The 26,609-nt window shown below is 36.5% G+C and overlaps 1 long non-coding RNA gene across 1 annotated transcript; it reads right to left on the bottom strand.

Annotated features, from left to right (window-relative positions):
* Positions 1 to 275: 275 nt before the first annotated feature.
* LOC118765858 lies at positions 276 to 17,032 on the bottom strand. The gene is made up of 3 exons (XR_005001754.1): positions 16,839 to 17,032; positions 5,067 to 6,298; positions 276 to 1,736 (listed from the first exon to the last, which is right to left on the bottom strand). It is a non-coding gene; the product is annotated as an uncharacterized LOC118765858 (long non-coding RNA).
* Between the last annotated feature and the right edge of the window lie 9,577 nt (positions 17,033 to 26,609).

Raw genomic sequence — 26,609 nt, 5'->3', positions numbered from 1 at the left:
AACAGAATATTAGATGTTTTGATATTCATGCCTTTCCCAATGGTTTTACCAACACAACTGAAGAAGTAGTTGTGTTTGGAGAAATGAAAGGGTTTTGAAAAATGTAATCCTTCTGTTTGGCCGTTGGGCCTGATGGATTTCTAATCAAATCTCCCTCTCGTCACACACAAATCCATTGTCATGTAAAAAGAAAGGAACACATTACATAATGTAGTCCTAGGTAACCCACATGACTGTATGTATAGCCATGGGTGGAATGCTTTGCGGTTAGGGTTTTCTCTATCAGAGATGCCTAAGATTAAACAACATTTCTTTTATGGCACTTCATAAAAGAAGCAGGGTATGTCACAGACTTGAGGTAGCAGACGATTTGGCTTCGATTCTCAGAGTATTTCTCCTCTCTTATTGTTACAAGTGTACTTGGAGAAGGCATAAACATCATAACATCCTTAAATCCCATCCGTTAATACCAATACCAACAATATTCCCGAAATAAATTCGACTTCTTGTAATTCTTTATTGTTATTTTTAAATACTTCTGCGATACAAATCATCAGAGTTGTTTTATTATGGATAGAAAAAATATATTTCGAACGTTTGTGCCTTTCCCCACCACATACTAACAACATAACAAATGCCTATTGAATACCAACATATGTATGTATCCGATATTTCGGTGGATCGAGTCCGGGGTTCAATTCTAATTCCCAGCCTCAAAAACATGAATTCTCCATTAGATTTCGATAATTATCGAAATATTTGTTTACATTTTAATCGTCAACTCTTGATGCTTTCTTTTCTTTCTTCTGTCCTCTTTGGTTTTTATATTCTTCGTTCATTCATTCATTCATCTTTCGTTTTCTGGTTTTTTTTTTTAATTAGTCTTCCTTCTTTCATTTCTTCGTCGATTATGTTCTTTACCATTCTTCATTATTTCTTACAGCAGCAGTTTTCGTTGTTAAAACGAATTCCTGTATTTCTTTTCTTTTTTCGTGAATTTATAATTTCTATTGATTTCCATTGTATTACCTACAAACTAATGACAACAACAACACAGATTAAACATCTGGCTCACGGGCCAAACAAATAGATTTTCACAAACTCACCATCACACACACACACACAGACGTGAATAAATCGCGGTATATCACAATATGTAGTTTCACAGTTTATACAAACCAAAGCAATTCTATTATTCCCTCAGTAACTCTGTGACTGTGGAATATGTTCCAATTCTTCATTATCACTTAATGGGATTAATAGCAAACATTTGCCTCCTCACTTTCCATCAGTGATTTTTTTTCACCTCGTAAGAGTATTTGGTTCGTTCTTATATCGTCGAGTATTGTTGTTTAATGGTATAAAGGAGAAAGGGTAGGACTCGTGAACATTTTCTGGGCCTCAGATACTTATTTCTTTACTACCCACAAGGGTCTCGGATACTGATGTGAGAAAGGGATTGAACATGCTTGTAATCTCGGACATTCCAACTGTGACCGTAACATCTCAGACAAGTGTATCCAGTTCAACATTGTCTCAAGGTTCCTTTTGTATATATATATATATATATATACATTCATATTTTAAAGAGGCCAATGGGTCTTAGGGTCTGAAGATACGCTACAAAGGCACACTTTATGGCGAGAAACCCAGGGTAACCCTATAAACCGGCCTTCACCATTAATTTAGACTGCTCTACTTCTTAGAGTGTGCTTCTTCTCCGGGTTTATGTTTTTCTAAAAAAAAAAAAAAAAGCGGTTTATATATATATATATTATAGAGGGTTGGGTGTGATGTTATGTGGCTATTATTTCTAGCTCGTCGTGTCTGGATTCAGTTAAGGTTTTATTTAAAATTTAGTCATAATTTATCGTTCATAAGTCATGGAACTACTCCTTCCTTCTGTAAATTATTCACTCGGGAGGAGCTGGATTCATGACTACAAGCACCCAAAAATGCTCGTCAAAGGAGTCTCAGTGTGGTCACTCGACTTGCTAGAAATAGCTGTCAAATCTCCTCAAACTACGTCTTGCTGCCTTAATTAAGGAGAATCATGTAGGATAATATAGTCTTAGATAAACTGAAGCTGAATGGAAAAAGAAAAAAAAAAAAAGAAAAAGGGAAACTTCGGAGGGAACCAGCTACAAGACGGCTCGATTGGTTTTTCGCCCCTACACCCGGTTTCGACGATCGATTTGCACGTCAGATGGAACATTTCTGGGTTCTTTTCTTTTTGAACGACAGACAATTTCTAGTTAACTAAACACTTTAAAACTTCGTATACTGGTCGAATTTTAACCAATCCTATGCTCTCTTTTGAGCTAAAATCATTTGCTGCGTCTAAAACTGAGACAACATCCTGTCACTAACCCTAAACCTCACCCTAACCCTACATTTTTTTTCTTAATTGTTAAATTAATTTAATTGTTACGCGTGTAAAAAAAATAAAGCAATGGAAAATAATTTAAACAATTAACAAACAAAATAATTCTATAATTTTATACACACGCTTTATTTTTTTTACACGCGTAACAATTAAGAAAAAAAAAATGTAGGGTTAGGGTAGGTTTAGGGTTAGTGACAGGATGTTGTCTCAGTTTTAGACGCAGCAAATGATTTTAGTTGAATGGAGGTAATCGATTGGTTAAAATTGCCAAAATGCTCGGATTTTCAGACGAAATATCTTATAAACTATAGAATTTTCTCAATAAAACCAAGAGAAAACAATGTTTTATAAACACATTCTACCAGTATACGAAGTTTAAAACTTTTTAGTTACCTAGAAATTATGTTACAAACTGCCGTTCAAAAGGAAAAGATCCCATTTGTGATTTTTGCTGAATCAGAGCTGAGATTGGGCTCTATGTGCTATTAATACCTCTCTATGTATCTAATACTTGGGTACCCTCATTCAGTGCCCTATTATACAGGGTTACTGCTACCATACCCAACAGATGGAAAAATGTGAACCCAAGGTGAGTCTCAACATGGTCATTCAACATTCTAGAAATAGCAGTCAAATCTCCAGCAATTCACACTACTGTTTTTGTTTTTAAAAAGAATAATTGGATTAGGTCATCTTTAATGCAAAATGTTTGGGAAACTAAATAAGATGGGATGGTCAAGGCTGGAAAGCATAATCATAATAAGTTGCTTAAATGTTCTTTATACATTTTTAAGGAAGAACTTTTTTTCCCTAAAAAATAAGAAAGTAATTCTAATGAAATATATTTGATATTAATTTGTTCCTAATGAAACAAATTAACATGGAATATATTTCAGTAATGAACCATTGTAGAAGGATCTACATAGTTGCTCAATCTGCTAGAAATAGAAGCAAAATCTCTCAAATCACATTATTTAAAAAAAAAAGGATACATTGTACATTGTAGTACTAAATATACAGAGAAAGGGTCATGATAGCAATGTCTTTCATTGTTAGGGGCTACTTAAGGCTAAACAACATATCTTCATTTTGGAATAAGAATATTCAAGGAGGACATCTTGGACATGAATTTAAAAAATTGGTAGAGCATCCAAGAATATTCCTTGTGATATTTAGTTCTGGTCTTTTACATTCTAACTTCAAATCCCACTTCAGTTAACTTTGTTTCCATCCTTCTGGGATCCACAAAGGACCGGTCACACACTGGGATCAATTTAATTGATTGATAGTCATGTCTCCCAGTGTAATTGAAGAAATCAGAATGTTGAGATTCTTGAAAGGACCTTCTTAGTGCTGCTGCTGCTGCTGCTTGTGCTAAGGGTAGATGGAATTATAAATTATGGTGGCCACAGAATTTTTGTGAGGAATGGTGATTGCAAATATTATTAGCTTTGAAAGATATCCCGAGGGAACAATATCACAGATACCCAATAATTAATCCTTCATGTCCATCAGTGTGTTTGTTTAGTTGACAAAGTAAAAAGCTTCCTTGTGGTCAGAGTGACGTTTTCTCCATCTTCTTAACACCAAGACAAAAGCCAGAAGTGTTGGGTACTTCATCCCTTTTTGGTAACAGAACCTAACAAGCTCTCTCATGCATGTATCTTTGTTAGTTTGTTTTTCAGCCATCGCAGCCAAGACCATGCCGTGGCACTATCTGTGTTTATCTGCACCATTCATATTCTATTCATATCTAATTTGAATTTAATCTGTGCTTGTTAATCTCTCTCTTTCTATAGGGTTACGAGTGTATTTTCACCTGGAGAATTCCTCTTCAGTGTGCAGACCAAAGTATTTTTTATAAAAACAGTAGTTTTCCCAAACAGTCTTCTCTCTTCGTGACATTAATATTGTCAAAGAGAAAGAACAAGATCTGTTGCAAACAAATTCAGAATATTAAAGAACTGGAACCAATATTACAAGGCATTTTGTTCATTTTTAACAATTGTACCAATCTGCAGCCTTGTACCGATAATCTGGTACTGATTGTAAACAGCTGAGATAATCTGGAATTAACCATAGCATTCTATTACCTGGGTTAACTCTACCATTTGGCACTTGAGTTAATGACTGCTATCTTTAGCAGTTACTGTTACCATGTGAAGACACATGGCTCAGTGGCTAGAGTGTCAGGCTCCCAATCATGAGGTAGTGAGTTCAATTCCCGGACTGGGCTGCATCAAGACACTTTATTTTACGTTGCTCTAGTTTACTCATATGTAGAAATGAGTTGCAACGTCACTAGTGCCAAGCTGTATTGGCCCTTTCCTTTCCCTTGGATGACATCGGTGGTGTGGAAAGGGAGCACTGGTATGCAGGGGCAACTGTTGGTCTTCCATAAAAACAACCTTAGGTTGTGCGTTTGTCAGTGAGGCAACTTTCTGCCCAGACTTGTAGCCCAGAGGGGAACCTCTTAGGTGCACCCATGGTCATTCATGACCAATGGAGTCGAGTACTGTTACCCTGTATAATATATCTATAGTTGTAAACATTTAGACTTCAAGTTGCTGCATGCAAATGAGTAACAAAAGCTAGTTTCATGATGGCGGGGATGGAGGTTTGTATTTTATCCCTGGTATTGCATATAATATTGAACATATTTGGTAACTTATTCAAATACCTTCTGTCACTATTGGCATTCACTTGGCTGAGTGAGAGAACCTGCACACAGTTGCTCAATCTGCTAAAAATAGCAACTAAATCTTCTTCCAGTCACACACTAACACTTTGTAAATGGACATGTTAAATAATGTTGTCCTCAGCTCTCTGCACAAGGAATCCAGCTGGATTGTCATAGATGGAATGTCTTTGATCATTGATCTGTTTTGTCAGGGCTGATCTGGTCATGGCTTGTCTAAACATGGGATAAATAATTCTTTCCTTGGGCCCTGAACTTTTGATGGAATTATAAAGATCCCATCCAGATAAATGGGGTACCTAGTGTATTGTAAACCTGTGTAGATTCCATCCCTTCTCCAGGCCTCAACATAACCCGTTTCTTTGTTTAGAAAGAGAAAGGAAGAATCAACTGCTAGAAATGATACTGTTTATTTTAGTGATTCTGAAAGGATAAAAGGCACAGTCGACTTCAGCGGAATTCCAACAGATGGCTAGAATAATGAATGCCCCAAAGCATTCTATCCAATGCTTCAACAACTCTGCCAGTATTCCAAAATAGTAACAGATTTTGACTTCTTTACATTATCAAATATTTCTTTTGTGTTCTGAGTTGAAATCCTACCTGGATCAACTTTACTTCTGATTCCTCCTGGTTCAACAAAATAACTTCTGGACAAATATATCATGGCTTCTTCACTTTCTCCAAAATTTGTTGTTTTTGTAGCCTTGCTGCTCTTTCCTGTTGTGAGTCGTGAGACAAAGTATTGACACTGGTTGAAGCAGACTCACTTTAGTCAAACTATTTATTTTAGCCCTTCCACCAACATGAATATCATCATCGTCATCGTTGTTTAACAGCCGCCTTCCATGCTGGCAAACCTTATTGCCTTCTTCTATGAAAGTGTAGTTTTGTGACTAATTAATAATAATAAGTCATTAATATTCCGTGTGTTTGTAAGTGTTGCTGTTGTTTACGTGTAAGTCAGCTTTCATTGAACAAACCTTTGATCATGGTGTACTACCTATGAAAATCCTATCTTTTTGTAGACTGTATGAAGGGTATGATTTGAGGGAAGTTTGGTTACTATTTCTAGCAGTTGAGCAACTATATGGAGTTTTCCCCCTTTGCCTTGTGTTACAGATGGGTTAGTGAATCATTTGAGATGTAGGGGCAGCAGGGGTGAAGAACGAGGTGGTGGTGGTGGTGGTGGTGGTGGTTCCTTCAACATAGATCTGAAAATAGCAAAAGATAGAAGGGGAAAGTCAAGAGAAGAATTACAAGTGATGGGAGTTAAAGAAAGCGGGTGGGGGGAGTTGTGTAGGGATTAGTGGATACTAAAGGATGATTGGTGGTGGTGGGGGGGGGAGAGTTGAGGAGGGTGGACAGGAAAGACTTTAAAGGTGTGAGGGGGCAGGGGGAGGAGGAGAAGAAAGAGATGTGAACCATTGGAAGATGAAAGAGATTATAAAGAATGTGAAAAAGGAGGAGATTCTATGTATGTGGGGTGGGTGGGAATGCCCTCATCCCTCCATCTTTTCTCTTCCCCATTAGGAAGGAAAGGTAAAAAGAAAAGAAAAGAAAGAAGGAGTGAAAGTAGAGTTGAGATGTGGTAGACAGACAAAAAGATGTTTTCAGTTTAGTAAAGATATCTGAAGAAGAAAAAAAGGGTTACCTAAATGTTTGGTATGAAAGAGAACTGCTTCCCTCCTCCTGCTGCCAATTCCTTAACAGTTTTTCAAACTTGAGGTGTATGACCTAAAAAAGGCCCATTTCCTTACTAATATCTTCCTCCTCCCTTCTTTATTGCTGCTGCTGAGGTGAAAGTACTTGCGGGGGTGGGGTGGGGTAACTTGTGTGTATGTGTGCCTACATGTGTATATGTTTCTGTTTAGTTTTTTCTTCTATTTGTTGTACTTTCTGTTGACTCATCTTCTAAAAATGTGTTAAGGGGTTTAGTTAGTCCCCTGCTGAAATTTATTTACCCCCCCCCACACACACACACATCACCCACCATCCCTTTTGGTGTTAAGAAGATACCATTAAAGTAATCCTATACTGTTAAAGAAAAACTAAAAATAAGAAATTGAGCTGTTTTAGAGTTTTCACTTTTTTCTTTTTGTTTTGCTCAGGAATGGCTGTGTGGTTAAGAAGTTTGACTTGCAATCACATCGTCACAAGTTCAGCCCCACTGCGCTGCACCTTGAGCACATGACTAGCCCAGGGTCAACCGATGTTCATCTTATGTGTGTCTGTGTGTCCTGTGTCTATCCTCTTTACTTCTTGCCTACAAGTATTGGTTTGTTTACTTCCAATTTTAACTCAGCAGCTGATAGAATAAGATCCAGCATCATTTGAGGATTAAAGAAGCAGCACCAAGGATGGTGACAGGGTGACAGTTTAGTAATTGCTGACCTTTTGGCCACTTACTCACTGAACCCTCCTCTTCATTTGGTTTTTGGTACTTTCACTGTGCAACAGACAAAAAACAGAACATGATGAGTTCACTCTGGGAATTGCCAAGAAATCTGCTCATTTCTACTAAAGTCAGCTGATTGAGTAAATCTGTAGTCAAGTCATAACTGTTTATCATTTCTGTTTTGTTGTAAATGTATCTTGCTACCATTAGGGTGTAATTAAGGAATGCTTTAACTACTACTTCTAGCAAGTTCAGCCATGTAGAACTTGTTTGGTCATCATTCTAGCCATGGTCATCTTTATTAGTGCATCTGGAGGCATGGCATGTTACTTTAAGATTTGGGTTCCAGGAACATATGGTCTGTATTTCAAAGATGGTAGAGAATTTGTTATAGAGAGTGGCTTGTTAAGAAAATCAGGACAACATGGTAGAATCCTCTTTGACTTGTATATTGCTGTTTTTTTTTGGGTTTTTTTTGCACATTTCATAGTGAAATATAGTCTCACTAATGATATTGCTCTCCCCTCAAGGTAAAGACCTTCATTCATTCATTTATTTATTTATTCATTCTGCCTCCCACCCCACCCCCATGTGAGAATGTAGCTAATTACCTCAGTTCCAGTTTATTTCTGGCTTATATTTTATTAAGCCAGAATCAACTTCAGCTGTGTTTGGACTTAAAGACCCTTCCTTCTTGGTGCTATGAAATGCAGAGTTATTCCTGCACCAACTTTTCTTAATATGATTTTAAGTTCAGAAACATTGCTGACATGGAAATCATTTCTTACAGAAATCTGTTCATTTGGATTGATTTTGTGAGTAGACAGTGGCGGTGGGGGTGAGTTGGGTGTGTGTGTGTGTGGAAAGTCTGAATGGAGATGGTGTCGAGAAGAGGGAGAGACTCTGTTTAGTCTTGCCAGTGCAATCTTTTTGGTGTTGGTCAACAAATGAATAAAAACTACATAGAGAAGAGTGGACACTTAAGTCCTCGGGGACAAGACAACTTCTCTAGTATTGATGACATGATAAAACAAACCCACCATACAAGGGTCGATGATGACAAGAGATCCGAACATGGAAATCATGCCAAAACTGCAAGCTAGTCTTTAATTCAGTTTGAAGAGAGACTGATGAGAACAGGAGATGTGTTGGAGTTCTTTACAGTTTCATGTTTGCATCCAGATTTGAAACTGCGACAACCCCAGCACATTTTCCTGGTCTCATCACTCTTTTAGGTATTTTCACCCCAAAGTATTGGATTAGTAAATATTTTAAGGTATAAATTTTCTTTTCTAAATTAATCTCTCCCTAACAAGATTACTTTAGCTTTCTAAATTCTTTGTTTCATCTTAGTATCTTCAAAGTATTGGTTTTGACTTACATAATAATAATAATAATAATAATAACAATAATAATAATGATAATAAAAGCTATAAACCAACTGAAATCCAAACTAAAACTGGAACAGCAATGGATCATGGTAAAACGATGGCAAGAAAAGCCTCTTCATGGCAAATACTGGGTTAAACTAAACACAAAAGAAATAGACAAAGCAAAATCCCAGCAATGGTTGAGAAGCTCAGGACTCAAAGCAGAGAGTGAAAGGTTTTAAATTGCAGTACAAGACTAAAGCCTTCCCAACAGAAATCACCAAAATCATGTAATAAAAAGAAATATAAGTAACTGCAGAATATGTGGAGGTGGACAAGAAACAATAAATCATATTTTTGCTGGCTGCCCAGTCCTGGCTAAGAAGGAATATATTCACAGTCACGATAGAAATGGGACCTATATACACTGGAAGCTATGCCAACATTATGGAATAACAACAGAAAAAAGATGGTATAGGCAGACACCAGAAAAGGTCACAGAAAATGAGAAAGCAACCATACTCTGGGATATGCCAATACACACAGATAGAGAAATTAAGGCCGATAGACCGAATATAGTTGTCAGAGGTCACCAGGAAAAAACGCTTTCTAATTGATGTATCAATACCAGCAGATGACAACGTGTCTCTAAAAGAAATGGAGAAACTTTCAAAATACAAAGACCTGGAAATAGAGGTAACTAGAATGTGGAATCTAAAAACAGAAACAATTCCTATCATAGTAGGTGCATTAGGCATGATAAAAAAATATTCAAACAAATACATAACAAAAACACCAGGACTAACAAGTATAATAACATACAGAAAATAGCACTACTTGGCACCGCATACATCCTAGGTATAAAACACTTTCAATACAGTGAAAATATGAGCATCACAACAAACCACAGCACATACCCAAGGCACACAGAAGTGCGTTCGGTAGTGAAGTGAAAGCATGTGATAAGAATAAGACTAGTGAATAACAACAACAATAATAATGGTTTTAAATTTTGGCACAGGGCCAGCAATTTTTGAGGGAAGGGATAAGTCGATTACATAACCCCCAGTATCTAACTGGTACATATGTTGACCCCAAACTGATGAAAGGCAAAGTTGACCTCAGTGGTGTTGGTGTTTTTTGGGAGAGAAAAACAGAAAGAATAGCCCCAACAGATTTTTCAACTTGTGATTATTATTTCACAACCAACTCTCTCTCTCTATTTTGAGACCCAACACCGCATCAAAACTGAATTGAGGAATTTCTAGTTGCTACAGCATCTGTGACTGGAACATTTTACCATTCTTATGTTATCTCATGGCAGCAGTTGTTTAACTTTTTCAAGTCAATATCTACCAATCACTATGACAACTACCATTGTCTTCAAGTTACTCAAATTACTTAGCATCCTCCTCTAATTCTGCCTTGAATGGGATAAAGTAAAGTAGGACTTCTTCGGGGTTTTTATTCTGGGTCCTGTTAACCCTTTCAAGTTTATATCTACTGACTGCCAGTTACGCTTGTTATTTGCTATGCTGAAATTGTTTTGGCAGAAATGTTAGCATGCCAGGCGAAATGCTTAGCGGTATTTCGTCTGTCATTGCATTCTGATTTCAAATTCCACCGAGGTTGACTTTGCCTTTCATCCTTTCGGGATGGATAAATTAAGTACCAGTTGCATACTGGGGTTGATCTAATTGACTTCCCCCTCCCCCAAAATGCCTACAGTAGAAAAGTATATTAAAATTGTTTTTGTTAAGAAGCCATCTGTCTTTTGATGTTGCTGCTGCTGCTGATGATGATGATGACGGTAATGTTGTTGTTGTTTGGTCTCACACCTGTTCTAATCAAGTAGACTGATTTGATGAAAGGTATTCCTGCCTGAATCATCCTTTCTTTCTAAAGATATGTAGAACTATGCTGTTTCAGGTGTCCTTTCCTTACTTTTAAGATGGCAGGGTGTGATTTCAGAGAGAGATTTCATTACTAATGCTAACTGGACAGTTGACCACTTGGAGGTTTTTTTTATTCCTTATCTCAGGTTCCTTTTGCATTTGAGGTGCTAACTTCTACACAGTTCTGTGCTGATTGACTCTGGGGCCCTTCTACTAATTATAACAATGTCTGCAGACATAACTGTGGCATTAGGAAGAATGCTTTACAACTTTGGGAATTTGGGATTTCATTCCACTGTGCAACACTTAAGGTAAACGTTTTTTTTTTTAATCCTGTATTGGGACAATCAATGCCACACCAGTAAAATTTATGTGGCAGAAACTGTGAGGAAGCTGTATGCTGGACCATTCCTATTCTTGAATTGTCGACTTAATCTATAGCCCAATTTAATACCAGCACCCCCACCTCCACAGGTAACCATGAATAAATAGGCACTCTGATAGTATTTCATATTCTTGCTGGTTTTAGGAAACAACAATGCCAAGAGTAAGTTCAGCAGAATGTCATGGAACTGTTGGTCATCTGCAATTCTCATTGGAAGACATCAGCAGACTAAATGACATTGAGAATAAACCAGAATAGGTGGCAGCAAGGATGTGTACTGCTCTTGGATGAGAGCCACTAATGTCAGCAGAACTGATAATTGGGTTATAATATGACATTGACTTGGAAAGCAGTTGAATGATACCTGTGTGATATAGAGAGGCTAATGGAGAGGTGCCAATATAATGACTTGGGTTGGGATTGGTCTAAATTTGCAGGTCAGTCTTCTTCAAGAAGATTACATTGACCAAGTTTGGAGACCGCACTCTCTCCCCACCCACGTTTTTCTTTTAGCTTGTTTGCCAGATTCCATTTCTCAGCTCAGGGTAACCCAAGGCTGCACGTTACCAGGATCACCCAACATTTTCCATAGCAATAAAATGTGGATGTGATGCTCTTACCACTCCTCCATCCATATCTAAACCCTAGGGAATATTTCGGGGATAAACTAGGAAGATGGTTGAATCACCATCAGCCCCCAACCAACCACAGTTGTGCAATTTCATCGGATTATCAAGCAAGTGTAGGATGATATCCCCAAAGCAAGAATCATCTGTCTGGTTTTGTCCAGGTATCAAAGATGTTATGGCATCAAAAATGATTTCTGTCCAAAGACAGTTTCCAATTTATAGTGACCATTCAGTTTCAGGCTCACATTGATAAAAAGAGACCCAAAAAGGCAGTCCTCAATCTTCCAACACTTTTATTGCAATTCATAATTCTATATTTCTGTGATGAAGAATTTACATTACTTGGACTGGTGTCCCCATCTTGACTGGGTTTTTTTCTATGTTTCGGCTGCTGTAAGGCTCCTGTGCTGAAATCGGCTGTTGTACCAGAATTTCAAACCTAACCCTTTATTTGATCCACAGGGTACACTTTTCTCATTCCATTCTCTGCACTTCATGACACTTTTGAATAATGTGAATTTCTTCAGTGCCTTGCCTGGGATTGAACTCAGAAACTCTAGGTGATTGTACTGTATTAACCAATGTCTTTATCTGCTATGTTGTGTGCCCGTGGAAGTTGTTTATATATATATATATATATATATATATATATATGGAGAGAGAGAGAGAGAGAGAATATCTAACTGATCTCCTTTTAAGGCATGTATAAATTTGGCTGACCATGAAATCAAGAAGTTTGATTTTGAACATAAAATCTTCAAACTGTAAATTCTTCTTGTTTGTTGTGTTTTACTACAAAACTTTTGCTTCCCTCATGGAATTGTTATATGTCACCAAAATATTTGGTGCTGTATCACCTGAGAAATATTTGGCAGAGTATTGCTTGAAGAAATGACAGTTTGTGAAATTATGGACCTACATAATGCTATTTGTTAAGTTACACAGTTGAACTTGTATTTTGAACGAACATGCTGTGGAGGCACGGGTAGTGACACCCTGAAGCATCCATTCCTTTTGTTCTTGTTTATTATGTAAATAGGCAGACATATATGGAGGTATTTCCAGGAGAGACAACGAAACAGTGTTTGGGGTATGACATGTAAGATAAAAATGTGTGGAGGGAGAGTGAGTGAAAGAGAAAGTGAATCGGGGGTGGGGGCAAGGAGAAGGGAGCAAGTAAATGAAAGAGACAAATGAGGTGGGAAAGAGAAAGTGAGTGGAAGAGTAAATGAATGAATGAAAGAGTGAAAGGTAGGTGAAGGAGGATAATGAGAATAAAAGAAGAGTAAATGATGGAGAGGTGAAAATAGAAAAAAAAAGAAGTTACTAAAAATTATTACAAATGAAACGGAAATATTTTAAGACAGGAAACCTTTTCTTTTTTAAATTTTCCTGCATCTTTAAGATTCCATAAAAAATAAAGAATTTTCATTTGGATATTGTAAATATTTTCTTTTCAAGTCTAATTGTGAGAATAAAATTTAACTCTTTCCTGGCAGCTGTTTCGAACATTAAATTACTGGTGTGTTAACAATGTTTTTCTTTCATTGCTATAACATATTATAGACCAAATTCATAGATTTAATAACTGACATTGTATGTTATGATGAATCTACCACACTTTCCAATACAAGTTAAGAAGTTCCTCACCTGCAATACTCCCTCCTTAACCACCCTCAAACTGCTAATGTTAATGGGTTTAAGTGAACTTGGGAGACCAGTTTGCATATTCAACACTTTCTTGACAGCTGTTTCAAACATAAAATTACTGGTGTGTTATATATGTTTGTATGTTTGTGTGTGTGATTGCATTGTTGTGCATACCTTTGTCTTGGCATCATTGTCATACAATTGATTCTGATTTACTTTCTGTCTTTTTATAAGAACAAGTCTAGTCAAGGGGTGGGGTGGATATTAACTTGTTTGAAAACAGGTATGGGTTGGTGACAGGAAGAGCATCCGGTTGTTAAAGAAAAAAACGCTATATTAACAGGTTCCATCTGACCCATGCAAGCATGGAAAAATGGATGTTAAACAATGGTGATGATGATGATGATGATATCACATTAACCTTTTATTTTGTTATAATCACAGTTTTCAATACTACAACATTTTCACTTACATATACACATTATTATACATCACCCATCTCTTGCTATTTCTCTCTCTCTCTCTCTCTCACTCTATATCTCTCAGCCTCTCTCCTAAGATATTATTTATTTATTACTTTTTCTCTCTAAAACTTGGTTGCAATTTGCTTTAGAATTATCTCCATACTTTGATCATTTATCTCCTTCATTCCATATCATGCTCGCTCCCTTTGACACACACACTCTCACACTCACTGCCCCTTCTCTCTCTCTCTCTCTCTCTCTCTCTCTCTCTCTCTCTCCCTCCCTCCCCACTTACTTTCTACATCAATCACTGTATTACGCCTGAGTGCTGTTAATATCTCTTGGAATATTTCCAGAACAATTCCTTGTTGCTGTCCACTCTCTCCCTTCCCATCACAATTCCTGCTATCTTTCAAGAGAGGAGGAATGGGAGGGTGGAAGGAGAAGTGGAGGCTAAGAGCTGGAAATCTCCACCGAATTGGCAAAATGTTCTATTGTCACCTTTGGTGGTTTTTTATTTATTTATTCTTGACACTCCCCCACTTAGGGCCACTACAAGGTTGCTCAGCCTGCTAGAAATAGCTGTCAGATCACTTTTAATCATACTCTACTGTCTTAAATAGAAGGAGACTGATTAATGCGGTCCAAAGTGGGGGTCGGGGTACTCTAAGCCTGGAAACAGGCAGGACGGTCATGGTTGGCTCCACTAGATTTAAATGACCTGGACAACTGTGTCATGACAGAAGCTCAATGCTTTCGCAGCAGTTAAGGTCTCAAGGAAGGTAGGACAATGTTGGTTTAGTGTTAAAGAGATTGGTTTGGCTATCAATTAAATGGTTCTGTCTATAGTTTGTCACTGACTGGCTTCTGTTTTTGTTATCTAACTCCATGTCAGTGTGATTAGGGAAGAATTTCAGTGAAAGACAAATCTTCACATGCAGGCTCTCCCGCAAATGCTCAGGAGATCCTGAGAAGCAGTAGACAGCTTCTGTTACCAAGGAGACCAAGTTAGTAGTGATGGAGGTTAAACGATGATGATGTTGATGATGATGTATGTATGCAAAGGTACGAGGCATAGTGGTCAGGTCTACTGTATGAATGGTCATGTGATCCTGGTTTCGATTCCCCGACTGGGATGTGTGTTGTGTTCTTGAGCAAAACACTTCATTTCACATTGCCCCAGTCTAGTCAGCTGTAAATGGGTAACACTGCCACAAGGGGGAATGCTGGTCTACTTGCCTTGACAGTGGGGTGGCATTGTTCAGAAGCTAAAAACAATGTAAAGTGCATTGTGACCAGGGATGTATAACATCCAATACATTGGTTGATCATGTGACCACATCACACACACATCATCATCATCATCGTTTAACGTCCGTTTTCCGCGCTAGCACGGGTTGGAGACATACATATCAAATGAATTACCATTTATACACAACTGTATAGAGGGGGTCATGAATTAACACTTAATTCAGTTCTGCTTCAGACCTAATCCCATTTGGCTCAATTATTGGGCTTTTAGAAATAATCTAGTATTATGATATGTAGTCCCAGCAAGTGATTTTGTCTTCTCTAACAACATGTTTGGTTCAAAGTGTCTTTAGTTGTGTTGTGGAGAAATTGACTTAAACATGAGGATGTCTCTTAGCCCTTTCGTTACCACCCTGGCTGAACCCGGTCCTGGCTCTGTAGTACAAATGTCTTGTTTTCATAAGGTTTGAATTAAAATCTTCCACCAAACATTTACCACAATTAATGTTCCTAACACTTACTTAATGATGACTAAGTTATTTTACTAAATTCTTTGCGATATCTAAAATAATTGAGAGAAACACAGGGATTCTCAAAATGAATTCAGTAACGAAAGGGTTAAACACGAGCATGGTAACCTTGAAGCAAAACTGATTTGGATTTATTCCTTAGTTTAGTTTCTTTGCATGCAGGCCACTCTGGACATTAAACCAAGTGGAGGTTTTGGTTTGCAAACATTTTGCTAATGTCTTCTTCTGTGTTTTTCGTTTTCATGACAATTAAGAGCATTTAGCCTTCCCAAAAGTATATTTATTTGCTTTTAAATTAAATCTAATGAAATAAGATTTCTTTTTTTCATTTAATTGTAATTAATAAACTAATCTGGTTTCATGAATTGTTTCAATAATTGCCTCTGTAAAAGAATAATGATGGAAAAATTTTCTAAAACACAAATGAAAAGAAGCTGGAGTGGGGAGGAAAAAGAGTAGGGTTGGGGGTAACTGACATCAAATGGGGAAGAATGTGACCTGGAACTCTGAGGCTACGGTAATGGCTTGACCAGTGTGCTAGAATAAGCACTGGCTGTGTCACCTCTCCCACCGACATGGTAAAAGTGTGCAACTGTAGTGGAATGGTTGTGATGTTATTGTTGTTAGTCTCATCTTAGTAAACAAACCTATCATCAAAGAGGCACTGTTGTGATTGTCTTTTCTTTTACAGATTTCAGGCTGAGTCCTTCCTTTTTCTTTATAACATAGCTGGTAGATAATGTGGAGATTTGACTATTATTTCTAGCATATCTATCATCTTCTCCTTTGGTTCATAGTTGTTTCAGTGATGATATATTGGTTGTGGTGTTTAGTCTACAAACAATAGTTGCAAACCATGGCACACAGCGCAGCAGGCGGCTCTCAAGCATCCTTCCAGTGGCTCTCGACAAAGTGATGGTGGTGGCTTTAGTGATGTTGAAGGTCGTGAAGGAATAGAGGTGTGGAAGTATTAGTGGAAACCGTAGGGAATTATGAGTGTGTTTGGACCATTTTAGCTCAATCTCTTACTAAACCAGAGAAATAGTTTAGTCACTTCTCGGTTATTGAGTTACTTTTAATTGTTATAAGTAATTAATCTGAGAAGACACTCGACTCTACTGTCTTAAAAACAAGCAAACAAGCAAGTAAAATGAAAAAAAAACCGAAAGAATGATACATTACATTGTGCAGTCCTAGATACACTATGTCTCAAAAAGAAAAGCCGTGATTGTGAAGCCTTTTTCAATATTTCTACTACAGCAGGGCTTACTACACGTTGAACATTGCAGAGTTAGTGGCGAGTAAAGCTATTTTTACGTAAGCGCGCATCATGTCTTTTTACAAACACACACACACACACACTCTTACAAAACCAAGTCTTTTAAAGTGCCAAGTGCAGGGGAGATAACTCTTTTCTACGCGGTTTCATCTTATCCGTTCTCTCTCTCGCTCTCTCAACCAATTTTTCTCGCTCATTAAAAGCTTTATAGGAATATACTGTTTGTTTACTGAAATTTTTGTCTCCCATAAACATTTTATGTTTCCCTTCTCACTCTATCTTTTAATCTAAAAGTCCTTTGTTGTTCGTCGTCTTTTCTAAAATGCTATTTTTTATATCTTCCATCCCCATCGTCGTTTAACCAAACCCGCACATCATATACTCTGCTTATGTGTGTGTGAGTGGCTGTGTGGTAAGAAGTTTGCTTCCCAACTATGTCGTCCCAGGTTCACTCCCACTGCATGTCACTTTGGGCAAGTGTTTTCTACTATAACCCCAGGCTGATCAAAGCCTTGTGAATTGATCTGGAAGACGGAAACTGAAAGAATCCCGTTATGTATATATTTATGCATATGTGTGTGTATTTTTCTGTTTGTCCTCATCACTACTTGACACCAGTATTGGTTTGTTTATGTCCTGCAACTTAGCAGGTTGGCACAAGAGATCAATGATCAAGGACTAAGCTTACTGGTACTTATTCTTTCTTTGTTTACTAAACCCTTCATGGTCTTGCCTCAACATGGCTGCAGTCCAATGACTCCTCTTGCACCTCCAGTAATCTGATTTATTGCATCTTCTGTTTGCTTTGCCACTCCCCATACATTGGACAAACTGGTCAATATTTGGTCGATCATTTTGCTGAACATCTTTGGGACATCAGACTTGGTAATGACATCCCAGTCTTGTATCACACTCAACTGGTTATTCTCAGCAACATCTATCTGTGTTCAGACTGGCCTTGCACAGAGGCTACTCAGACTCCTGTCTCCATCTGGAGTAGGAATTAATTTTCTTCCTCCGTACTTGAGTCCCTTATGGCCTAAATTCTCTTTTGCTTTTCATTTAAACTCCTCTTTCACACACACCATCCACCTTTTAAATTCCTACTGTCCCCTCATCTTCTACTCTACACGTACCTGTAATACTCTGTTGAACTCATTACCCAACCCCACACACAACAACTGAATCAAACAGCATATACATACACCTTCACATTCCCTCCTTCTTGTTCATTCACACTAGAATGGACATTTCCATTACAGTCTCTGCACTGTCCATCTTTACACTTATAGCAGCAGGGATATAATAACCCATCTACACTTCTGAACCCTTACCACTTCTGTCACACATAACATCCTCATCACACATGTACATACATTTAGACTGGCATAAACACAAACAGTACACATGCACACTATAACTTCATACACACTCATATGCAGATGTCTGATAGCACCATACACATACAAAAACACAAAACATGGACACACATACACACGAGCACATGCATGCTCACACGTATACATCGGGATCACAGTTATCCCCCTTGCCACTCACACCTCTAGAGACCCCTTCCTCAACTGGGCATTTCAGTATGTGCTGACTGTCTGATTGAGGTACATTTGTACTTTTCTCTCTCCATTTCTTTCCTCTTCCTCATCTATTCTCTCTGTTAAAGAGCATATGCTTGAAATGTAAAAAACTAGTCCTGTCCCATCAAAATGTTCAGGCCTTGTATCTATAGAAGAAAGGATTATCATCGTCAGCGTCGGCGTCATCATCATCATCATCATCATCATCATCATTATTATTATTATTATTATTAAGGCGGAAAGCTGGCAAAATGGTTAACGTGCCAGATGAAATGCTTAGCAGTATTTTGCCTGTTGCTACATTCTGAGTTCAAATTCTACTGAGGTCAGCTTTATCTTTCATCCTTTTTGGGGTCAATAAAATAAATACCATTTGAACCCTGGGGATTGATGTAATTGATTCATCCTCTCCCCCCAACAATTGCTACCCTCATGGCAAAATTCAAAACCATTATTATTATTATTATTATTATTATTATTATTATTGTTATTGTTATTATTATTATTATTATTATTATTAAGTAAGCAAGCTGGCAGAATCATTAGTACACCAAGCAAAATTCTTAGTAACATTTTGTTCATCTTTATGTTTTGAGTTCAAATTCTACTGATGTTGACTTTGCCTTTCATCCTTTCAGGGTCAATAAAATAGGTACCAGTTAAGCACTAGGGTTGACATAATCGACTTATCCCTCCCCTCAAAATTTCAGGCCTTGTGCCTTTAGTAGAAAGGATTATTATTGTTATTCTTCTTATTATTATTGAGTGAGCGAGCAGTGCATGCCATCAGAGTGATACTGGGGTAAAATCTACTAATCCCAGCATACTCATCATGACTACCCGTCTGATAAGGGTGCACCAGGCACATGCATCATAACCACATGTGCGTGACATGGTGATCTCATAATAAGATTAACAGTGTATGACCTTGCAGGTGGGGTCCAGTTAGAATTTTCTTCAGGTCAAGTGGCCCAGGGTTGTTTAAGGATGTTGAATGAAACACTCATGTTTCCAGAGGTAAATTATTCAAATCTCAGAGAATTCCTCTCAACACATGGCTATGATGCTCCCTACCCATTATTATTATTATTATTATTATTATTATTATTCAGTAGTTTTATTTTTATAGCGTGCTTTCACTTCACTACCGAGTGCAGCTCTGTGTGCCTTGGGTATGTGCTGTGAGTTGTTGTGATGCTCTGATGGTTACTGTATTGAAAGTGTTGTGCGTAGGATGTGTGCAGTGCCTAGTAGTGCAATTTTCTCTATGTTATATGTGTTTGTAAGTCCTGGTGTTTTTGTTATGTATTTGTCTGAATATTTTTTATCATGCCTAATGCACCTACTATGATAGGAATTGTTTCTGTTTTTCGATTCCACATTCTAGTTACCTCTATTTCCAGGTCTTTGTATTTTGAAAGTTTCTCCATTTCTTTTAGAGACACGTTGTCATCTGCTGGTATTGATACATCAATTAGAAAGCATTTTTTTTCTTCATGATCTCTGACAACTATATCTGGTCTGTTAGCCTTAATTTCTCTATCTGTGTGTATCGGCATATCCCAGAGTATGGTTGCTTTCTTGTTTTCTGTGACCTTTTCAGGTGTGTGCCTATACCATCTTTTTTCTGTTGTTATTCCATAATGTTGCCATAGCTTCCAGTGTATGTAGGTTCCAACTCTGTCGTGTCTGTGAATATATTCATTCTTAGCCAGGACTGGGCAGCCAGAGATAATATGATTTATTGTTTCTTGTCCATCTCCACATATTCTGCAGTTACTTGTAATATTTCTTTTCATTACATGTTTTTGGTAATTTCTGATGGGGGAGGCTTTGGACTTGTGCTGCAATTAAAAATCCCTCTGTCTCTGCTTTGAGTCCTGAGCTTCTCAACCATTGCTGGGATTTTTCTTTGTCTATTTCTTTTGCATTTAGTTTAGTCCAGTATTTACCATGAAGGGGCTTTTCTTGCCATCGTTTTATCATGGTCCGTTGCTGTTCTAGTTTTAGTTTTGATTTCATTTGCTTTATAGCTTTTGTTGTGTTTTCTTCTTCTTCTTCTTCTTCTTCTTCTTCTTCTTCTTCTTCTTCTTCTTCTTCTTCTTCTTCTTCTTCTTCTTCTTCTTCTTCTTCTTCTTCTTCTTCTTCTTCTTCTTCTTCTTCTTCTTATTATTCTTCTTCTTCTTCTTCTTCTATTATTATTATTATTATTATTATTATTTTATTATTATTATTATTATTATTATATTATTATTATTATTATTATTATTATTATTATTATTATTATTATTATTATTATTATTATTATTATTATTATTATTATTATTATTATATTATTATTATTATTATTCTTATTTTATTATTATTATTATTATATTATTATTATTATTATTATTATTATTATTATTATTATTATTATTATTATTATTATTATTATTATTATTATTATTATTATTATTATTTATTATTATTATTATTATTATTATTATTATTATTATTATTATTATTATATTTTATATTATTATTATTATTATTATTATTATTATTATTATTATTATTATTATTATATTATTATTATATTATTATTATTATTATTATTATTATTATATTATTATTATTATTATTATTATTATATTATTATTATTATTATTATTATTATTATTATTATTATTATTATTATTATTATTATTATATTATTATTATTATTATTATTATTATTATTATTATTATTATTATTATTATTATTATTATTATTATTATTTATTATTATTATTATTATTATTATTATTATTATTATTATTATTATTATATTATTATTATTATTATTATTATTATTATTATTATTATTATTATTATTATTATTATTATTATTATTATTATATTATTATTATTATTATTATTATTATTATTATTATTATTATTATTATTATTATTATTATTATTATATTATTATTATTATTATTATTATTATTATTATTATTATTATTATTATTTATTATTATTATTATATTATTATTATTATTATTATTATTATTATTATTATTATTATTATTATTATTATTATTATTATTATTATTATTATTATTATTATTATTATTATTCTTATTATTATTATTATTATTATTATTATTATTATTATTAAGCAAGGTAGGTTGTAAGATTCAATAAATTGAGAGACAGAATGTCTTGTGGAAGCAGTGGGTTGTAGAATCCGTAAAGCATTGTCTTCTGCTAGTGTTGGAAGTTATAATTGGTAAAGTGAAAGACAAAATCTTTCATAGTATTGTGGGATGGTATAATTGATAGAATGTCTGACAAGACACCATGTGGCATTTTGCTACACTCCTTCATGTACAGAATTTGAATCTTACCAAGATTGACTTTAATTTTCATTCTTTCAGGATCATTAGAATAAATATCCATTTCAAATATTAATCACTTGTAGTCATCTTGCCAAAATATATGGCTTTCTGCATATATTAGGAATTATATGAGTCCCAGTGGAATCTTTATGGAATCTCTGTGACTCCATCAAGTCTGACTCTGTAGTCCTCTGCTTTTTGCATCTTTATAGTTTTGGAATGTAGATCTGTATTTCCTGAAAGGTTTGTTTGGTTAGGGTATTTAGCTTGTTCCTGATGGTGTTTTAGAGTTTCTTCGGTAAGCGTAGAATATATACAACACAAACATAGAGTATGTAAGTGTAGAGTATGTACAATGTGAGTCACATTATTTTGATGGGTGGCTGGTATGTTTCGTGTGTGCTGTGTGACTGGTGTCGTGGCTTTTCATGTCAGACACTAAGTGTGTACAGTGAATGGTTTGTGTTGCATTAATGGGTTGCGGCTGTGGATAAAACATGAATTATTTGGGTTACTGGTGTTGTAGAGGACTGTGTATTGTGTTATTTTATTGGGTGTTGGTCATGGAAAGTTTGTGTTGTGTGAGTTGTTATTTGATTGGCTGGTTATTGTGTAGGGTTTGTGCTGAGTGCAGTAACTGCACCCTTTGAATTGTGTTGTTGCACTGAGTGCCTTGTGGTTGATGTAGATTGAATCTAAGCAAGTTTCTGTTTTTGTTTCTTCTTTTGTTCGGCTTTTACCATATTTGATTGCATACAATGTTTTGATCCCTGGTATGGTGTGTTTATTGTTGTTCAGGTTTTCCTTTTCCATCATGAAATTATTAGAACTTGTTTTATTTTTATATTTATATTTTTAATGTTTCTCCACTTCTTTTTGGTCAATGTTTTGGCCAGAAATTATCATTATGTCCATCTCCTGAATGCAAGTATCTTCATTCCAGTCCATCATCATCATCATCATCGTTGTTTAATGTCCGCTTTCCATGCTGGCATGGGTTGGACGGTTTGACTGAGGACTGGCGAGCCAGAAAACTGCACCAACCTCAATCTGATCTGGCAAAATTTCTTCAGCTGCATACTTTTCCTAACACCAACCACTCTGAGTGTGTAGTGAGTGCTTTTTATGTGCCACCGGCACGAGGGCCAGTCAGGCAGTACTGGCAAAGACCACGCTCAGGTGTTTTTTACATGCTACCTGCATGGGCGCCAGTCCGGTGGCACTAGCAGTGACCACACTTGAATGTTGTCCTTGATTATTATATCGAAAATTTGGTGCTGTTGCCACATAAAAAACATTGAGTACATTTCTGTAAAGTGGTTGGCATTAGAAGGGTCATATAACTGTAGAAACCATGCCAAAACTGACAGTGGAGCCTGTTGCGGTTGCTGGCCTTGCCAGCTCTTGTCAAACCGTCCAACTCACACCAGCATGAAAAACAGACGTCAAATGATGATATGCTAATGATAAAACAGTTTACTTTGATCCCTTTGTGGCTGATTTGTCATGTCCTTTGTTTAATCCATCTCTTGTCCATTTCCGCATTGCAATATTAATATATTTACCCACTGGACATGGCTGCCAACTTTATTGTACTTTTTGTATCTACTCACACTTGGCAACAACTAAGCAGTCAGATACGATTTGGTCGACTCTCTCTCTCTCTCTCTCTCTCTCTCTCTCTCTCTCTCTCTCTCTCTCACACTCTCTTTCTACTCATTGCATCTTCTTTCACGGGTTTTTAGCCTTTTTCTGGATAGACATTGCTCTTTGCAGCTAGAATCACACCTGTTTCTGTTCCAATGGAGAACTTTTCAGCCATTGTTGACTTTCACACTGGTTTACTTGCTCTCCATCAAGCCTTACAAAAATATTGGTTAGGGTCTGATACAGGATGGTCATCATCGTTGTTGCCTTCTTCTTCTTCTTCTTCTTCTTCTTCTCCCCCTCCTCCTCCCCATCCCCCTCCTCCTCATTATTATTAATTTTATTATTATTATTATTATTATTATTATTATTATTAATATTAATCCTGGTTTGAGAGGTACCTAATGGTTTTCTTTCTTATATACATCTTGGAAATTATTCAAAGCTAACGGCTACTATGTCACAATTTCCCCAACAATATCCACAGCTTTGCTATATTTCAAGAATGTGCCTACGTCTACATTAATGTGTAATCTGTCAATGTGTTTAGAGAATTAATTATGCATTATTTCAGTTAAATATATTCCAAGTTTGGCCGTCAGATTGGAAACTTAAGTTGAATGTTTTTCACCGAGTGCACACCACTTAAATCACCCAATGTCCACCTTTGGAGAGGCATCCATATAGTTTCTGTCAACCAAATTACACCTACATCGCTTGTGTTTATCGGAAGCCTACAACAGAAGACCAACCACCAAAACCCTACAACTGCAAAGCATACTTCTGAGTGATAAGCCATACCTGCAGCCATTACAAATGGATGCCTTTCTTAAGTGCCATAAAGAATTTAAATCCAATAACAAATTCCTGAACACCATCTTATTTTATTGGCAGAATTGTCATCATCATCATCATCATCATCATTTGGTGTCTATTTTCCTACTGGAATGGGTTGGATGGTTTGACAAGAGCTGGCAAGCCGGAGAGCTGCACCGTGCTCCAGTTGTCTGTTTTGGTACAGATTCTATGGCTGGACACCTGTTCTAATGCCAACCATTTTACAGACTGTACTGGATGCTTTTTACATGGCACCAGCATGAGTGCCTTATATGTGGTGGCACCAACATGGATGCTTTTCACATGACACTGGCACAGGTGCTGGTGCTGGCTTCAGAATAAAAAGCAATGTACAGTAATGTTGCCAAAGACTATATTCTGTCAGATGCTCTGCTAATTCTGCAATCCAATTTCCTTACCGATGTTTGGTGTTCAAATTCTGGCTGGGTTGACTTTGTTCTTCATTCTTTTGGGGTCAATAAAATAAATACTGGCCAAGTTCTGCAGTGAATATGACCAACTTCACTCTCCCCTTCACGGCTTTCTGCTGGCAGAATTGTTTAAATGTTGAACTAAATCCCCTACAGTTTATGATCCAACTCTTTACTTCCTGAGTTCAAATCCTGCTCAAGTCAACTTTGTTTTTTTTTTTATCATTTTGGAGATGAATAAGTACCAATCAAGTGCTGAGGTCAGGATAACTGACTGACCTCTTCCCCCAAATTTTCAACCTTTACTTTCGTTAGAAATAATTATTTAAGAAGAACAAACTGACTGAATAGAGCATCAAAGCAATGTCTTGTAGTTCAAATCATGCCACAGCCAACTTTACCTTTCACTCTTCCATGGTCAATAAAAAGTACCAGTCAAGTAGTGGGGGTGTTGATGTAACTGACCATCCCCTCCCCTTAAAACTTCTAGCTTCGTGCTTAAATCAGAAATGGTCATTATTATCACCATCATCGCGTCTTCAATCTCATGGTTAACAGTATGAGCTACTAACCCCAAGATTCTGAGTTCAATTCCAGGCAATGACCTGAATAATAATAATATCATCGAAAAATACCTTAGGAATAAGACCCCAGGTTCGAAATTTCCCCAAGACACTTGATGAAGGCTGGAGGGTATATCAGCCGAAACGTTGTGTTAACAACAAACAAGATGAAGACAAATATCCATCCAATGTAAATAATGTAATTAATGTTTCGTTTCTTTTGAAGGCAGTATAACATTCTTTGAGAAAGATTTTGGTTAGTATATCTAGAAGACATTAAGAAGTTTCTTTATTGATTTTTGTGTGAGTTGTATTTATTCTGTGGGTGGTGATTGTATAGGGTCCTGTGTGAAATCTGTTGTAATATTCAGTAGTGGTAAGGTGGCAAGCTGGCCACAGAATTATTGTTTCTGTGCCAGGCAAAAGGCTTTGCAGCATTTTGTCCATTTTTACTTTCTGAGTTCAAATTCCGCTGAAGTCAACTTTGCCCTTCGTTCATTCAGGGGTCTATAAAATAAGTACCAGTTGCATACTAGGGTCAGTGTAATAGACTTACACCCCTCCCCCAAATTGCTGGCCTTGTGTCAAAATTTGAAAACAATAATGGATGGCAGTTGTGTGTAAGTTATGCAGGAATGGGAGACCCGTCTTTGTATTCCCTGCACTGGAATTACCAATTTATTCTGGGCTGATTTGGGGCTAAGCAACAACAACAACAACAACACCGAGTAAATATTTATTGAGTTAATGAAGAAGTCTTGAGTTGGTTGCTTCATGTGCTAGAAAGAGCAGCCAATTCTCCTTCAAATTACATTGCTATGTGAAAAATGTAGGGGTGTGATGTAGACAATCCTATTTATATAACTGGATGGGGGACAAAAGATCAGGCATGGAATGCTTTTGATGATAGGCCTGTCTGTTTGACCAGCTGACCTAGGGCTAAACACACAACAACATTTAATGTGTTACGCTTGAGTACGATTGAAATGATTGATCATAATACTAAAGAATTAAAGAACAAAGAAGAGAATGTTAAAAAGAGTGTTGTTTACTGCAGTGAAGGGGAGTGTGGTCTGCTACCAATGAAGCTCAATGCAACAACAACAACAACAACAGCAGCATCTCCAGTTATTTTCAGCGGATGATTTACTTGAACTAGAGACAAGGAGGAAGGAAGGAAGCTAGGGAGAGAAAGTTGCCTGCCTGCAACTGGTTCCCCTCTTAAGAGATGTTCCATTAGTT

The sequence above is a fragment of the Octopus sinensis genome, linkage group LG13, assembly GCF_006345805.1.
Source record: "Octopus sinensis linkage group LG13, ASM634580v1, whole genome shotgun sequence".
Classification (NCBI taxonomy): Eukaryota; Metazoa; Mollusca; class Cephalopoda; order Octopoda; family Octopodidae; genus Octopus; species Octopus sinensis.
The sequence above is the reverse complement of the archived record's forward strand: the minus strand, read 5'-3'. Positions and strand labels throughout refer to the sequence as shown.